The 13,617-nt window shown below is 51.8% G+C and overlaps 1 protein-coding gene across 1 annotated transcript in view; it reads right to left on the reverse strand.

Moving 5' to 3' along the window:
* The window catches only part of LOC125945082 (uncharacterized), a 102,714-nt gene extending 94,810 nt beyond the window's left edge, over positions 1-7,904 (reverse strand). The window contains exon 1 of the mRNA XM_049666652.1: positions 7,810-7,904. The gene's annotated coding sequence lies outside the window, so the exon portion shown is untranslated. The remainder of the gene's footprint in view (positions 1-7,809) is intronic.
* Between the last annotated feature and the right edge of the window lie 5,713 nt (positions 7,905-13,617).

Below are 13,617 nucleotides of genomic sequence, written 5' to 3' on the forward strand. Positions count from 1 at the left end.
TGATAACAGTGGATGGGGCACCATGACGCAATACGATGTGACGCATGAAGAACTGCGCTACCTCAAAAGCTGTGGCTCGTGGCAGCGCCTCTGTCTCGGCATAGCGGGTCAGTGGCAACCATCAGCCACTTGTCGCCATCGGTTGACAGAGGAAAAGGCCCAACAAAGTCTAAGCCGACTTGGTAGAATGGCTTATGAGGTGGTTCGATGGGTCGCAATAACCCGGCGGGCCTCAGTGGTGGTGACTTTCGTCGCTGACATTCCCGGCAGCCTTTAATATACTGTTTGACGCTTGCCGCAAGCTCGGGCCAGTAATACATCTCGCACACTCTAGCAAGCGTTCGTGAGGAGCCGAGGTAGCCAGATGTAGGCTCGTCGTGGCAAGCGAAGAGAATATCGTCCCGCGAGTCTTTGGGAACTACTAGAAGGTAGGCTCGGTCATTCGGGCAGGCGTTCATCTTGTACAGCACATTGTCTCATAGACAGAATGACGTCAAGACGCGACGTAGATGGCGTGGTATGGATGTTTGACGGCCCTCTAAGTGGTCGATGAGAGGTCGAATTTCAGCGTCGTCACGCTGCCATTTGACTAAGTCCGACGTAGTAAGGGCACCCAGGAAGCCATCGTCGTCCCCTGACTGTCGACTGGCAGATTCGGCGGGAGCACGCGACAACGTGTCGGCGTCCTTGTGCTTGCGGCCAGACGAATTTCAAAACACGTGACCTCTCAACAGCCGATTAGAGAGTCAACATGGCAGATAATGGCGGCCGTGCAGTCGCCATGCGTGTCGAGATTACAGCCTCGGTATCCATCAGCCCATCATGCTCGACGAGACGTAGGTGCGGTCCATTCTGGGTGAACAGGTGGGCGCGAAATCCAGCATGTCGCATCTCGACGCCGGCTGCAGCCGACGAACGCCGACGAACGCCGGATACGTCGACCACGCCTTGCGCCGAACTATGCAGCGCTTCGCTCTCGCCGGCGTGGCTTCCCCATGCCGAGTGCACTCGCGCGTCAACGCTACGTCTGATCAAAAGAGGCCTTTACAACTCGAGTATCGTCCCGATACTCGGCGTCGGCTAAGTTTGGCTATGAACCAGCCAAGCCAAACCAAGTTAAGCAAAGGAAAGCAAAGACAAAGCTAAGAACCAGCCAAGCCAAAGCAAGGTAAGCAAAGTTAAAGCTAGGGAAGGGCCACCAGCTTCGCTGTTTGCCCAGTGTTCACACCACTCAGTGTGAAGCTGCCCCTAATTTCTGTCAGAATACTCTAGACAACTGTTACTTATCTCGACTGCTGGATGGAAGCATCAGCCGATGCTTCAGTCCACTTTAAATCCAAGCGCTTCTGGAAGGCGTACATGCACACGTGCCTGTACAGCGCACTGCGGCCGCGCCGAAACGCTGATGCTACCAGCAAAAGCGAGTGCCTCGTTGAGAGACGAATGAGTGCTTCGGGAACGGAGATCGTATGCGTCAGCTCGAGTGGCGAGGGTAGGATCGCCTGGATGATCCAGAGCGCGAGCCGCGGTTGCCATTTGGATGGGTTTGCGAAAGCATGGCAGCAGCAAATTGCTAAAGGTTGTTGATTTCTTGGTGCAGTGTCATGTACTCGTTAGGCGAGTTGGTGGACTGATATGGGCAGCGCGGCGAAACCGCAGGAACGTTGGGTATGCGCGCCGATGAAACAGCTGGAAATTGTCCAACAATTTCTATAATTTTCTCATCGTGGACAGCCAAGGCCGATAGGGGGAGGTATCACATCGTGGCCAGGATCATCTGCACGGACACGGGTAGACGCCCCACAAAAAGCTCCCGTAGGAGCTGGTGGTCAAAAGTTGTTGCTCGATCTCCCAACAGCAGGGGCGTAGCCCGAAATTTTTTTCGGGGGGGGGGGGAGGGAGGTGAGGGCAAGCTTCTGCTTTCCTCTACGTCACGTGATCGATCATAAATATCGGCAGTTTAAGCAGACTCCCTACATGTATATCACAGACATGGGACCCTCCCGCCCCCACGCGTGTGCGTGTGCTTGTGATGAAATTAAGTAAAAAGTAAACTAAGCTCAGTAAATACAGTAAGTACGACAGGTACAGTGGGCGTTTGCAGCAACGGTCTCTCATCGCGCAACTGAATGGACTAGTCTTCGAAAACGCATCTTTGAGACGACCCGTGCGATCGGAGAAGACATCATTAAATGTTAATTTCCGTTAAGCGTAGATGGCGTCATCCTCGTCGGGGCGAAGTGTGTTTCACAAGTCAAGGACGGCTATACGCGTGAAAATGCACGTGTGACCAGGCTATAACTACTCCCATAGCAATAGCTTGTTCGGTGCGTACGTCTTTGCGCTAGAAAAGTTAAATACGCGCAAAAACGCGTAAGGCTTTTTTTTCGAAGCTTTCGTCGCCCTGCTTCCTCATACGAGAGGGTTGCATTTCCTGCGGCAAGTGCATGGGCCGCTGTGTCTTCCGCTGTGTGCGAGCGTGCAGCCGTCATTTGCCTTTACGTCAACAGATTCATAATTGTACAGAATATTTCACCGCACAGCATAGATATCGCATGTGTACGCATTTTAACTAGTGTGTACGTGCAACTCATTTCTGCTTCACTTACGCCGGTGCAAACAGGAAGCGGCCTCGTACTTTACAGAATCTCGACTGATTGGTGTACTAGTGATGCAGGAATGAACTCCGGTCTTGTTCAGTGCACAGTGCACATAATCAATTTCTCAGGACGCGTGAACTCCGACGAGAACTGTCAGCGCCTGCAACAAGAGTTTACTTACGCTGTACTGCGCACAGCAGTAATTCATGCTTGTCGGCTGTCTGTTTCGTGCATTTTGTTGCGAGTCGGTGGAATTTCACTGCTGTCATCAACCCCTTCGTGTGTACATTGCTGGTTTGGGATTCCACAACAAAACAGCAACTACCAGCCTTCCGTAATTGCTGGTTTGGGATTCAACAACAAAACAGTAATTACCAGCCTCCCGTAGGGGCGCAATCGCAATCCTACGTTCACACTTGGGAAGCGGCAAGCGGGCAGAAAGGGGAAAGCGGCAGGAAAATTTTTTCCACGCCTGTCCAAGTTGTTCACATTTGTTTTGCTACCGCCGCGGCTGCCGCTGCCGTTTTCGTCCAGATCCATTCGTCTGCGTACGTTTGTCGGCGTGGTGGCGCTCATTATCGCTTTATTTCGAGCGGTATGTTCATTCTTTGACCCACGTACCCTCATCAAAAGTCATCATTTTACGCAACTTCGAGTGTCATCTGCGACCTTCGGTAAATTCCTCGTTGGCGTTCCGTAATTCTCCTCACACAGGCGCGGTAGCGCTGACTCACAGGTTGGTGCCTAGGCGGGGTAATATTTCTTTGATAGCTTTTATTTACAAGTTGTAATAACATTTCATCATTTCGTATTGTCGGCGCCTCCAGGACACCAAAGGGGCAACGGGAACACCACAGCTAAAACCCGGGCTGGCCCTTGTGTTGGGGCTCGCCAAAGCCTGCGCGTCCTACGTGAGACCTACGCTCCCAATCTATCGTCGCGACGAGAAAAGCACCCCGCGACTTTTGCAACATACCGTACACGTGCGAGGAGAATTATGGAGCGCCAACGAGGAATCTGCCTAACTATTGTCTGCCGTGGAAGTCGAAGAAGAAATGGCTTTTATACTTCTACCTTCTTGTTATCTAGAAATTGACAATGAATAAACGGAAGACGCGGACACCTCGGAAACAGCGGTGGTGGATTCGCCTTGCTTTGCAAAAGCGCGAGAAGTTGGGTAACGCCAAGGCTTCGGTGCCGCACCTCCGGTCGCTCGACGTTGAATACTATCACGAGTATTGCTGACAGTACGTTTTAGTGCCACTCTTGTCGTAGAGCAAGGGCTGGTTCTTGATCGCGTCGATCAGCATTACAGCCCACACTTTTGGTGCCATGTTCAATTTTACGACCGGTTGTTTCCGTGCTAGTGTAGCTTCCAGTGAAGCAGAACGACTTTCCGCCGCGTTTCCGCTTCGTCATGGCGAAAAAATCGGCCCGAGACCGATTTGGCTCGCAGCCTGTTTTTCTGCCTGTTTTGACGCCTAAAATTAATTAAAATTAAATTATGGGGCTTTACGTGCCAAAACCACGATATGATTATGAGGCACGCTGTAGTGGGGGACTCCGGAAATGTGGACCACCTGGGGTTATTTAACGTGCGCCTAAATCTAAGTACACTGGTGTTTTCGCATTTCGCCCCCATCGAAATGCAGCCGCCGTGGCCGGGATTCGATCCCGCGACGTCGTGCTCAGCAGCCCAACACCATAGGTTTTGACACCTAGGCGGGCGGACTTTTGCAAGATTTTGCCGCTTCCGACAGCTTCGAGACCAAGTGTGAACGTAGCCTGCGCGAGCGTGGCCTAACCGCCACCTGAAGGGAAGCGGCGGAAATGTATACCGGAGATTTCGACCACCTGGGGTCTTTAACGTGCACCTAAATCAAAGTAAACGGGCCTCGAGCGTTTTCGCCATCATCTAAAATGCGGCTGCCGCATTTATTGCTTTATTTGTTGTGCATTTGTTGCTTCAGAATGCAGCCGCCACATTCTCGCCCAAAACTTCACAGAGTTTCAAAGCCTTGACAAACACCCGTGAGTTTTTTCCATATATGCGGACATGATTCGCTGTAAATTACCAACCCAAACGGAAGCGCCCAGGAATGAAATTGTGATAGTAGCACCGGTTTCATGAATTATGTCAGCGCGAAGCGACGAGAACAAAGGGTGGGTAAGTGGGGGGGGGGGGAGGGGCGGAAAAAAATTTGGGGGGGGGGGGTTTGAACACGTCCCTGCCCAACAGTGAATGCATGGGGCGGAGAAGTTGTGTAAGGCTGCGGTGAGAGTTCCTAAGCGGAATTAAGCGGTCGCAGACCATTACGTTCTGACAGCCTGCTGGTAGGCTCGAGGACGATGGGCTTGAGAGTGTCGTAACTGCTTGTCGCGGGTGGATTGGAGTGTACATCGTACACTTCCAACTCGACATCGCTAGAGAGGAAGCACTGGACATGGGCAAAGCGACCTTGTTGTGAGGTGGTACGGTGTAGCCGGAACCGACCTTCAGCTTGTATCGACCTTAGTTGGGGATGTTGCAGTCAAGAAGGAGAAAAGCGAACAATCATCGCTTGAATGGACCGTGGAGACGATCCGACGGATGCAGTTTCTTCTTTCGGAGCGTTGTGTTCGGTCATTCCAGGTCACCACTGCAGAAACGAGGTTTAGAGAACACCAACCCTTATCAGGGTGTTGTTATTGTTGCTGTTACCCATCTCGATAGTCTGGCTCCGGTCTCTTTATTGCTGCTGCTGCTCGTCGGACTTCTTCGCAAGGAAGGGTGCTCGCAACAATAGTTTAAATATTAAGTACTGAGAAAGGAAGGCCAATAGGTGATAGCGGTTGCTTTAATTATAGCTGTATTTTGGGGTATTTAGCAAAAAGGAGGAAATGGCCCATTGAGTCCACATCCCCATATGGCGCACAAAGGTTCCATGATGCTCCTCATGTAAAGGTTTAATTACGATTATCAGCTCTGTAGTAATCGATAATTTGCAGTTTCGTATGGAACCCGATCGGACAATTCAGTAGGGTACCGGTTACAGTCAGGACACCAGCTAGTTCGCAAAGTCCAGGTATCCACAAAAACCGAATTTTCGGAACATGACGTGGATTGTAAAAGTAGAGCAACTGTAAGGAAGAAGAAGTGCGTCGTGTAGAGCTCCGCAGCCGGATCGCCAGCGCTACTGAAGTGGGGCTCGGGCTCGACGCTGTTCCTGGTGCGCCTGGCTAAACCTACGCTGCTGTGTCTTCCTGTCGGCGTCCTTCGTGTCGTCCACAGCCGTGCTAGACTTCCTTGTCATAATTGTTGGAGGTTTGCTGGGTCTCCTGTAATCCTGGAATTGCGCAGCCGGATCCTCCCTGCCATCATGACCTCCGCAAGCGCCACGAGCTTACGACCACCTGCTCCCCAGTCCTCTGTATGCCCCCGGCACACTCCGTCAGCGGGACCCTCCCATCTTTAGCGGTGCTGATGACCACGACGTTGATGACTGGCTGTCATCATACGAACGCGTCAGTCTTAATAACAAATGGGATGACACCACGAAATTGACCACCGTCCCTTTTTACCTCACCGGAATTGCCCACTTGTGGTTTCGCAACCACGAAAGCGAAGTCCCAAGCTGGACTGTATTCAAGACAAAGTTCAGCGAGGTCTTCGGCCGCCCTGCTGTTCAAAAGCTTCGTGCCGAACAGCGTCTGCAGTCGCGCTCTCAGCAGCCTGGTGAGACCTTCACGAGCTACATCGAAGATGTCATCGCTCTCTGCAAACGCGTCGATGCATCAATGACTGAGGGCACTAAAATCAAGCATATACTGAAGGGCATCGACGTGGACGCGTTTCAGATGCTCATTTCAAAGAGCCCCTCTACTGTTGCCCCTAGCTCGCTCCCTTACAACGCAAGAACAAGCGCTACAGAAATTTCGTCATGAAGACGGGAGGCCCCACACCCAGTTTTCGCCTGACGCTCTCGTTTGGTTGTGGGTGCCTCCTACTTCGACACCAGGTGTCTCCTCCAAGTTTGTATCTCGATACCATGGACCCTACCGGGTTCTGCAGCAAACTTCTCCGGTGAACTACGTCATCGAACCTCTGACACCCCCTACGGACCTGCGTCGCCGAGGCCGCGAAACTGTCCACGTCGATCGGCTCAAGCCGTATCGCGAGCCCTTCGTCCTCACGACGCCTTAGGCCTCCTGTGCGGCTCCGTCTTCAGCGAGGGGGGAAGATGTAAGGAAGAAGAAGTGCATCGTGCTCCGCAGCCGGATCGCCAGCGCTACTGAAGTGGGGCTCGGGCTCGACGCTGTTCCTGGTGCGCCTGGCTAAACCTACGCTGCTTTGTCTTCCTGTCGGCGTCCTTCGTGTCGTCCACAGCCGTGCTAGACTTCCTTGTCATACAACCATTGGAGTAGTGAATTATTCGTACTGTCTACCGACATAAGAACAATTCTACATTCGGAGAGCATGTTCAGCATATGTGGCACATTGTTGAAAATTTTGTATTAAGCAAATGGCTAGAAAGTGGACCCCCAAAATTGGAATGCGTCTCGGAAGATGGAAGGCAAAGTTTCATGACAGTAATTCAGAGCAACTGCCTATTGCAGATCTCTAATATTTGTGTGTGGCGCCCGTGAACACTTCCGCGTGTGAAGGAAAATCTTCCAGATACGCATTCAAAAATCCTACTACCGTTTGACAGGTTATTGGATTAGCATTCTTTGAAAAACGTAATCAGACTTACAAATAATAAAAACTTCAATCAGTGTTGCTGCTCGTTTTCCTCTGTCAATGGGTGCCACCATAACAGAAGAAATTCTTCAAATTGCTCTGGTTCTAAGCGGAATCGTAATAATACCACAACGGTTCCTGAAAGACCTGACGCTATAGCAGCTGCGCGACAAATACACTGAATATGTGCCGTTTTTGAATGCACGCCTTTCACACGAACGCTTTAACGAGTTGCGCCAGAAGTGCACTGGGTATGGGCCGCTTTTGAATAAACCTCGCCCCAACTTGGTTCTCTGACCACAAATGCCCGGCCCTTTAGCAGGCTGCGCCGAAAATGCGCTGCTTTTAAATGAACGCCTTTTACCCAAAGCTTTAGCGAGCTTTCAGGCAACATACCAAACGCGAGAAGAAATGACATCGGGAAAAAGATCCGTGTGTTCAAAGAAACGAAACTGCCTAGATTGGCAAACCATAGTTGACTATATGTACCGAAACTCCTGCCGCTTCTTCGGGGCTCATTGAATGTGGGCTCCGTCGAAAACGTCCTTAGTGTATCTCTGGCAAACGTGTCACAGAACATGTACCGACCGTATTACAGCACGCCTTAACTACAGCTTTCGATTATCCTGTTGACCGCACGTGTCTATGTGTACGACACAGCTGCTAAATTTAGAGCGAGAGTATTGGATGTTCTGTGAGCTATGATAGTGTCTTCATGCTGCTCCCAATTCGAGATGTCGCTTATAGTAGGGCACGGCAGTATCCGTTCAACAAACTTGCCAGATCAACTGGCTCATCGCCAACAAATGGGCCCTTCGTGAATCTAACAAAGGCATATCAGAACTTTCGCACTTGGTAGAGTCGGTAGAGGAACGCTAAATATATTTGACTTAATTTATTGATTATTATTTCAATTCAGGGTTATTCGACATTAACGAGGTGAGGGGGTTACTTACGAAAAGAGCGCAGATCCATCCAACATGAATCTGTCAAACTGTACAAGAAGAGAAGCTTGCGCGAGTTGGTGGAAATTCATGTTTAGGAAAATTACAGCGCTGGGTAGACAAAGACACAAAGAACGCCAGTGTCGTGTGCTGAACATTCGTGTTCTGATCTGAACGCCAGTGAGTGCCAGTGTCCTGTTCTTCTTTGTGTCCTTGCCTACCCAGCGCTATTATTTTCCTAAACATGACTAAGTCGAACGGTTAAAAAAATGTAGTATTTTTGCCCATTTTGTTCCGGCATCCCTAGTGTAAAGGTACGGGTTGGTGATACGCAATATGACAACTTCTTATAATGCGTTAGGATTACTAGTGTCAAAGTGGAAGGAAAAAAAAGTTGCAGTTTCGCACAAAAGGCGAAGGATCAATTGCGATAGCAAATTTACTAGTAGAGTATACGGAGTAAGGATAGTAGTTTTATGGGCTGCATATACTTGGACACATTCGCTTACTAACTGAATTAACAAGCATGGTGTCAGCGCGCACATGCAAACATGAATAAACACACTCGATGACCGCAGACAAGCACTGTCAAAACGCTGGCGTGGCAAGAGCGGCCGGAGCAGTGACCGAACGTTCGTGTGGCCTATCGCTTGAAGGGAAACTGAGCGGAGAAAGCATAGCGCATACAAAGGTCAGAGCCGTGTGGAGATCGCTTTCAAGATACGGTGCGCGCGACAGCCCTCAGCCGCGCAAAGTACGCAGCTCCTGGCAGAGTAGAAGCCACGCACCCTCCTTCCTGCTCTGCCTTCCCCCTTTCCTCCTTTGGCGTGGGAGATTGAGTCGCCAGTTCCCCTTGCGCCCGGTCGCAAGATACGCATTTAGTGCCGCAGCTAAACGCCACCTACCCTCCCTCCCTCCCATCACCCACGGCCTTTCTCACGACCGGAGACGTCGTGTTTGCTCTCCGCCGTGCGTTCGCTCTCCGTGAAAGCGCGCGTCCCTCGCGCGCTTTCACTCGCACATGCAGCACACGGCGCGCGGCGATGAGTTCATCGCCGTTGGACTTTATACGGAACCTCCTCACGGCGGCGGCGACGACGACGACGGCGGCAGGAATGCGTTTGGAGTGTCCATATAATTGCTATAGCAATAAAATGTTGCAGTTTTGCCGAGAAGGAGAAGCATTGATTGCGATAGCAAATTAGTGGGCAACTATGCGAAGTGATGACTTTTATCGGCCGTATAAACTTGCAATCATTCGCTTACTAACTAAATTATGAAACATGTTGTCACGCGCGCACAGGTAAACATGAACACATCTCGCTCATTGACAGCGGGAACTCGCTGTAAAAACGCTGGAGTTAGGAAGCGCGGCAGCAGCACGAGATAATGGACTCTTGTGCTGTCACTCGCATTAACGCGAACTAAACATCGAAAGCACAGCGCATACGAAGCTACTAGCACCGGCGGAGGATCACCAATGCCAGCCGAAATGTGCCTTGTGTGGGAAGTGGGGGCGATCTAACGGAAGGCAAGTCCTGCAAGCATCCTACCAAGTCCCCTTCGTGTTGAGACAAAGAAGACGGCATAGAAAGCTCGCCAAAAAACGCCAGCAGGCCCAGGAGGGTCTGACATTACGGGATTCGAGCGTGAAACCACCTGCGAGAACGCGATCTTTTTCGCCAGCTCTTGGGAGGCGCCGTAGCCGCTCCAGGAGGCTCTCGCTCCCACGGATGCTCTCGCTCCAGGGTGCGCATCCAAGAGGCTCCCACCACTTGGGCGGATCGAGTCACGCCAAGGCGGGCGCAGCAGCCAGCACAGGTAACGCCCGCGGCACTGCCAGAACAAAAGGAAGACAGAACAAAAGGAATAGGGTCGCCTTTCTAATTCAGGAGGATGCTTCATTGAAAGCTCAGCTTCAGCAGATGAGGGCTGAGTTCGAAGCACTCAGGAATTCAGCACAGCCCCCGGCGCGGCCTCCGTCAGCGGAGCGGCGGCCGGCTAAGTGGAGGCTAGGTCCGGAAGGAGAGGTTGCAGCGGCGTCCTAGTCGGCCGTCCTTGAAGCAATCAAGGAATTGCAAAACTCGGTAGTGCGGCAAGCGGAATTTTTTGTCCTCGTAGCACGTAAAGTCGCAGTGATCGAAAGCAGGCTTGGTCTCGGCGAGAATTATTTGGCCGTCCCGGTGACGCCCGCCTCACCAGGCGGGCTCCGGTATGCCAGTGGCTCTGACCCCCGTACATATGGACGGGCCGAGAAGTCGGCACAACAGTGGTTGTAATCATGGCTCCCAGCGCAAATGAGTTTGCCATTAGGCAGTGAAAATGCGCGGTAAACAACGCGTAAGGAAGCGTAAGGCACCCCTCCTGCAGTACATTGACCCATTGGCGGTGAGGCTGCATGTGATTGCTTTACAGGAAACCATTGACGCGGCGGTTGCCTTCCCCGGCTATCGATCTGTATCGGTTAGGGGGGGAGGGGCAAGGCGTTCTGGCTATCTTGGTTGTGAGGAAATGTGCGTTTGTAGAACACAAGCTTCAGCTCGGCAACTCTACTTTGGAGGCCCAGCTGGTCGAAATCATCCAGAAGTGTAGCATCTTCATACAGAATGTCTACATTACCCCTCGGAATCACAAGCAGGCGTTTTGCTCGGTGGTCGCAAAGGCGGCTGCTCTAGCGGGCAAGTCGCCGCTCGTAGCTGTCGGGGACATTAATGCACACCACCCGGCCTGGGGATATCCAAAGGCCACTGTTAAGGGAAGAGACCTGGTTCAAGCTATGACGGACTGTTCCTTAGAGCTGGTCACAAAACCTCAGTTCCCAACTAGGGAGGGCACCTCCGTTACGAGAGACACCACTCCGGATCTAGCATTTACCAAGGACGCGGCGGGCGTACAGTGGGCTAACCTGCAGGAAACCCTGGGAAGCTTTCCCAGGCTTTCCTGCAGGTTATGAATGCAGGAGCGCACCTGGGTGCACTCCTGCATTCAATCTCAGCGCGCTAAAGTCAGCAGGCTTGTCACTTCACCACTCGGAGCATTCCCCCCTGCCCTTTGGTTCGTTTCAACACGTCCACCTTGATATCATAGGACCATTTTCCCCAGCTGGCCACTATCGCTACTGCCTCACCGCCATCGATCGGTATACTCTATGGCCTGAGGCATGGCTCCTCGAGGGAATCACCGCGGAAGACGTCGCCTCAGCCCTCTTCACCGGTTGGATTGCTCGCATCGGGCCCCCTCGCCGCCTCACCACGGGCTAGGAAATACAGGGGACCCACAAGCATCCATCCACAACCCTTAACATCGCAGCCTGCTTCTGTCACTACACGCTATGGCCGTCGGGTACGCTGCACAGATTTTTACAAGCCCTGAGGGCTCTCCCTTTAGCGGGGGGGGGGGGGGGGTGATGTGTCGACACACTCTGTGCATATTTCCGCGCAGCCTCCGCGTCGTCATCATCCGGCCCAGCGTAACACGGCCATACGCTGGACTACGTTTCCGATAAAACACAGCACCACCGACGCGGCTACAAAAAAAGGCTGTCCGGCCTAGAAGATTGGCCTTTTCGCTACCGAGACGAGGGTAGCGTCGGTATGCTAGCCCGCTGCCATTGCCAGTCAAATAATCAGTTGTTACGTTTTTATGTTGGATTCGTGCTTCATCAAACACGACATTCCACACATCCATCTCTATGTGTCATTCATAAATCCCGAAGAGGCGTTCTATTGATGAGAGATACCATCAGGCTTAGAGTAATACGTATTCAACGAGTAAGGGAAGCATGCGTGGATGAAGGAACGATGCGCAGAAGCATGCGTTTTGGCCACGGAGAAAGAATAACAGGAGGCGAAACTCTGGGCCGGCGCCAGCGCGAGCACTTATCGTGATAATGTCACGCTGGGAGAGGAGGAGACACGCTGGTGGTGAACTAAAACCCATATATATAAAAAGTAGCGCCATTCTTAGATCTTGCAGCCACCGCGCTCGCCCCGGCGTTTCTTCCTCGCCGCCTCCTTTCGCGCCAGCCTCCTGCGCTCCCCCATTGACCAATCCATGTCACGTGGAAGCACGCGTTGCGCTTCTGTATATTTTTAACACGCAAGTGTTTTATGCCGGGGTCCACCAAGACTTCACTATTTCCGTCACGGAAATACGTCATAGAACATAATACAAAGAAAGAAACCAGAAGAAAAAGTTCCACAAACATGCAAAATTTGGGTATCGAACCCACAACCTCTCGGTCCGCGACGATAGATCACCGAGCGTTTAACCCATTGCGCCACAAACGCATTTGCAGAGAGCTACACAGACGCGCCTTATATATCTAACACTCCTCCGTGTACCCGCGCTCTTGTTCGGGGCGGTGCCGCCGCCTACGAGCAGAAACGAGAAGTACTGCATTATGACACTAACGCGCACCGACAGTGAACGCTTCGGTGGTCTCACCACTACGACGCCTCGATGCCAGCATTCGAAGGGACGCTGGCATCAAGAAGCACTACCAACGCCACCTAGGTGGCGTTGGTAGTGGCGTTCACCGTACTCAGCACAGCGGAGCGTGGATTAGCTCTGAAAATGTTTCTGAAGTTGATCGCGGAGGCTGCAATTACGACGCGCTGTACGCGCTGATTTGACTCGGTGACGATTCAGTTACGTGCTTTGTCTTGCGCGTTGTATTAGTGTGTCAGTTACGTGCTTCGTCTTTCGCGTTGTGCTAGCGTGTGCAGCGTAGTGCAGCTTCCATATGCACGACGGTTGCTCATGGTCATCGACGTTGGTAGTCGTGATGGAGGAGACGTGCCACCAGGCGTCAGCGTGGGTGCATCAACGCCTAAGGGCGCTTTAGCCACAAAACACCAATAGACATTATATATCAATGTGCAATAAACATTACACTACTTCTGTGAAGACACGTTTCACTTTCGTGTTGTATACCGATTCCTATATAAGAGGGATCAACCACATTTTTTTTTCTTTGCAGCGCGCTCAGGCCGCCATTCTCGGGCCTGTGCGACGAAAGTGCTGTACGCACAAACGGATCAAACGTGTTAGGGAGAAGAACTTCGTTGTGATGGCATGCCGCCGCGCCTTCAGTTGCCGCAACCGATAGGACGAGCGCAAAAGGCTTTTTTTCTTTACCATCCGGCGACCGCAATTGCTTGCTGCACACTTTTTATTTGCGCCGTCTCGCATCGTCGCCTTGCTACTTCCAAAACAGGAACATTAAAGGGACTGACAACCGATTTTTAACGACCTAGTTTTTTATGGCGCAACGTAAAGCTCACCCTCGGTAGTGTTACACCTGCAGCGGTTAAGTCTAAAAGTACGTGGATATTTTGTAAGCAGATTTTTC

The sequence above is a fragment of the Dermacentor silvarum genome, chromosome 4 (assembly GCF_013339745.2).
Source record: "Dermacentor silvarum isolate Dsil-2018 chromosome 4, BIME_Dsil_1.4, whole genome shotgun sequence".
In the NCBI taxonomy this organism is placed as follows: domain Eukaryota; kingdom Metazoa; phylum Arthropoda; class Arachnida; order Ixodida; family Ixodidae; genus Dermacentor; species Dermacentor silvarum.